The following is a 4,978-nucleotide window of genomic DNA, read 5'->3' on the forward strand; positions in this document are numbered from 1 at the left end:
AGAATTTTTAAAAATGTTTAAAAAGAAACTTTTAAGCTATTAATATTTAAAATCTTTATAACTGCATTTGCTGAGTAAACTTTAATAATTTATTTACTGGGGCGCCTGGGTGGCTCAGTGGGTTAAAGCCTCTGCCTTCGGCTCAGGTCATGATCCCAGGGTCCTGGGATCGAGCCCCGCATCGGGCTGTCTGCTCAGCAGGGAGCCTGCTTCCTCCTCTCTCTCTCTGCCCACCTCTCCACCTACTTGTGATCTTTCTCTCTGTCAAATGAATAAATAAAAAATCTAAAAATAATAATAATAATAATAATAATTTATTTACTTACATAAATTATAATTTATGGCCATCACATATGCAAATTGGTGGTTTACACAAATACATAATAGCAATGTAATCACTTTTTTAAATCATTCAAAATTGTGGCTGGGTGGCTTAGTTGGTTAGGTATCTGCATTTGACTCAAGTCATGTTCCTGGGGTCCTGGGATAAGTCCTCATTGGGCTCCTTGCTCAATGGGGAGCCTGCTTCTCCCTCTCCCTCTGCCTACTGCTCCCCCTTCTTGTACTGTCCCTCTCTGTTGAATAAATGGATAAAATCTTTTTAAAAAATAAAAAGAGGAATACCTTGGTGGCTCAGTTGGTTAGGCATCTGCCTTCCACTCAGGAAATGATCCTAGGGTCCTGGGATGGAGTCCCACATCAGGCTCCTTGCTCAGTGGGGAGCCTGCTTCCCCCTCTCCGTGCTGCTCCCCCCTGCTTTGCTTTTCCTTTCTCTCTCTAATAAATAAATAAAATCTTTAAAAAAATAAATAAATCCTTCAAAATTGTTTATATTTCCAGCAAAACAATTGAAAAAATTGTTTCTTCAAAATTTTTAATGAATTTAAAATTTTTATTTGACATGAGAAAATTACTAACTAGTTGTTCAGATATTGTTGACATTTTTTCCTTCTCAGCATTTGACAGAGTTAATGATGAACTGAATAACAAAGGTAAAATTAAATAATAAAATACAAACTATTTTTATTTGCTCCTCAAAGCCCAAGTCATACACAAAAGCACTCAGAATCAAAAATGATATTCACAAGGCACTACATGACAGCCAAAAAAAATCGGGTATAGGCCACTTCCTTGTATTCAGAACTTCAAAATTAAGGGAAAGTTCTCCAGTCACAGCCTCAAAGTTTTGTAGCATTGACCTTGCATAATTTTGTATATCTTCCATGAACTCAATGTTATTGTTGTTTTTGTCCTATCCAAAAAAAATAGAGAAATTAAGTAAGGAATAAGATTGTGTTGGGTAGGGGGTGCCGGATGTCTCAGTTGGTCAGGTGTTTGCCTCCCCCTCAGGTCATGGTCTCAGGTTCCTGGGATCGAGCCCTAACATGACCCCAGACTCAGGGCAGAGTCTGCTTCTCCCTCTCTCTCTCCCTCCCCTCTGTGCACAGGCTCTTTCTCTCTCTCTTTCTCTCTCTCTCTCTCTTTCTAGAGTAAATAAAATCTTTGAAGAAAAGATTTTGGGTATATTTGAGTTTTAGTGAGTTACCACTATAGTATCTATATGTAATATCTATATATAATATCTATGTATATCTATGTATAATCTATATATGATATCTATAATATCTAAATCACTATAATATCTAAGACTTCTTCATCATGCAAGAGCCAAATTTTTCCCTTTTGTGGGGTGACAATGCCCCCGTTGAAAATGCATGAAATACACATTTTCTCAGATGGACCAGGGAAGAAAGATGGAGGAGCAGTCATGTGGGAAATGAATAGAAGTCAGGATTTCAGTTATGGACAGCTTGCGTTTGAGATATCAGATCTATAAATGGCACTAGATATAAGAGTCTGAAGTTCACAAGAAAGATCTAGGTAGGAAACATCAATTTAAGAATTGTTAGTGTTGGGGGTTGCCTGGGAGGCTCAGTTAGTCAAGCATCCGACTCTTGATTTTGGCTCAGGTCATGATCTTGGGGTCCTGGTATCAAGCCCCACACTGGTCTCCATGTTCCGTCCATGAGGAGTCTGAGGTTCTCTCCCTCTTCCTTGCCGTCCCCACTTGCTCTCACTCTCTCTTCCCAAATAAATAAAAATAAATCTTAAAAAAGAAGGGCACTTAGTCGTTAAGGGTTTGTATTTGGCTCGGGTCATGATCCCGGGGTCCTGGGATAGAGCCCCGCATCGGGCTCCCTGCTTAGCGGGAAGCCTACTTCTCCCTCTCCCACTCCCCCTGCTTGTGTTCCCTCTCTCACTGTGTCTCTATCAAATAAATAAAATCTTGGGTGGGGGGGAAAGCATTGTCAGTATTGGAGCTTCCGGGTTGGTGAACTTGTGGAGATTTGGAAAGAGGAACCCAGAGAGGGCATGGAAGCTGTGCGCCTTTCCCCATAGTTGGCCCTGTGTATCTCTTCATCTGGCTGTTCCTGAATTGTATCTTTTTATGATAAATGGTGACCTAGCATGTTACCCAGAGAACTTTCCAAACAAGTACCAAAAATCCATCTGATGTCTGAAGAAGAGTAGAGGAGACTTGGTGTCCAATAGAATCCAGGCTGGGCTCATTACATGATTCATGAGCCAGAACCACAAATTCTTATCTTTAGATGACCTCTTCCAAAAGATCAACAAAAATGAAATATATCTGGTGATCATCAATTAAATATTTTTCAGATTTAATGTATATGTATATAAGGTGAATGTACAAATGTTCATTCATACCTGTGCAAATGTAAAAATGTATAAATCATTCCTCCATACCTGTACATGAGCTATCTATATTCTTCACAGGAACAGAGCTCAGTTAATTAAATGCATCAAGTAGGTTACTATAAGGCATTTAAGATACAATTCCTGACGGGAGGGAAACAAACCATAAGAGACTCTTAATGTCTCAAAACAAACTGGGGATTGTGGGGGGTGGGACTAGGGAGAGGGTGACTGAGTTATGGACATTGGGGAGGGTATGTGCTATGGTGAGTGCTGTGAAGTGTGTAAGCCTGACGATTCACAGACCTGTACCTCTGGGGCTAATAATAGATTATATGTTAATTTTTAAAAAATAAAAAAAAAAAGGGGGGCGCCTGGGTGGCTCAGTGGGTTAAAGCCTCTGCCTTCGGCTCAGCTCATGATCCCAGGATCCTGGGATCGAGCCCCACATCGGGCTCTCTGCCCAGAAGGGAGCCTGCTTCCTTTCCTCTCTCTCTCTGCCTGCCTCTTTGCCTACTTGTGATCTCTGTCAAATAAATAAATAAAATCTTAAAAATAAATAAATAAATAAATAAATATTAAAAAGACACAATTCCTGGATTCCTGGGTAGTTCAGCTGCTTAAGTGGCTGCCTTCAACTCAGGTCATGATCCTAAGGTTCTGGGATCGAGTCCGGCATCCAGCACCTTGCTCAGCGGGGAACCTGCTTCTCTGCTTACCATTCTCCTTGTGTATGCTCACTCTCTTTATGATTAAAAAATAAAATAATAGGGGCACCTGGGTGGCTCAGTGAGTTAAGCATCTGCCTTTGGCTGAGGTAATGATCCCAGGGTCCTGGGATCGAGCAGGCAACCGGCTCTCTGCTCGACAGGGAACCTGCTTCCCCCTCTCTCTTTCTGCCTGTCTCTCTGCCTACTTGTGATCTCTGTCAAATAAATAAATAAAATCTTTTAAAAAATAAAATAATAAGATGAAATTCCTTCTAGTCAGTTTTTCTCTTAATATAAGTGCTTGTTTGACCTCTCTGTTACTTTTGTTAAAGTCTGTACATTGAATTTTTTAAAATGTCAGTATTTAGGGGAGCTTGACTGGCTGGAAGAGCATGCAACTCCAGATCTGGGGGTTGTGAGTTCCAGCTCTACATTGGGTGTAGAGATTACTAAAAAAATAAATAAAACTTTACTTTTTTTTTTAAATTTTGTTTATTTATTTGACACAGAGAGGGAGACAGAGAAAGAAAGAGGGAATACAAACAGAGGGAGTGGGAGAGGGAGAAACAGGCTTCCCACTGAGCAGGGAGCCCAATGCGGGTCTCGATCCCAGGACCCTGGAATCATGACCTGAGCCCCATACATAGAACTTTTAAGAATTGTATTTTTAAAAAGAGTTATTGGTAATAAAGCCATGAAATGGTTAAGGTTCCCTAGGAAATGAGTGGGTGTAGATAGAAAAGAGGTCCAAGAACTAAGACATAATGAACAACTTGTATAGGAGATCCAAAAGGAATGACCACTGAAGGGAGAACCTAGAGAATAATGTTCTGAAAGAAGTAATGAAGGGACGCCTGCCTGGCTTAGTCCGTTAAGCGGCTGCCATTGGCTCAGATAGTGATCCCTGGAGTCCCTCATTGGGTTCCTTGCTCAGCGGGAGAGCCTGCTTCTCCCAGCCTGCCGCTTCCCCTGAGTGTGCTCTCTCTCTCGCTCTTTCTCTCTCTGACAAATAAATACAATATTTTTTAAAAAGTAATGAAAATTTGTCAAGAAGGAAGGACCAATCAATTATGTCAGCTGTTGGGGCACCTGGGTTGCTCAGTTGGTTAAGCGACTGCCTTTGGCTCAGGTCACGATCCCAAGGTCCTGGGATGGAGTCCCGCAATGGGCTCCCTGCTCATTGGGGAACCTGCTTCCCCCCTCCCTCTGCCTGCCTCTCTGCTTACTTGTGCTCTTTTCTCCCTCTGTCAAATAAATAAATAAAATCTTAAAAAAAAATTATGTCAGCTGTTGCTGTGTAGGTTGAGTGAGGACTGAGATAACCACTGATTTGGCAACATGGTGATCATTGGTGGTCTTGACAAGGACCGTTTCTAGGAAGTGAAGTGATTGGAGAGGGTTCTACAAAGAATGGGAGAAGTGGTGATATCATATATAGACAACTCTGTCAAGAAATAAAATGAGGGGCACCTGGGTGGCTCAGTGGGTTAAGCCGCTGCCTTCGGCTCAGGTCATGATCTCAGGGTCCTGGGATCGAGCCCCACATCGGGCTC

This window comes from Enhydra lutris, unplaced genomic scaffold (genome assembly GCF_002288905.1).
Source record: "Enhydra lutris kenyoni isolate GAN:26980312 unplaced genomic scaffold, ASM228890v2 scaffoldscaffold88, whole genome shotgun sequence".
Classification (NCBI taxonomy): Eukaryota; Metazoa; Chordata; class Mammalia; order Carnivora; family Mustelidae; genus Enhydra; species Enhydra lutris.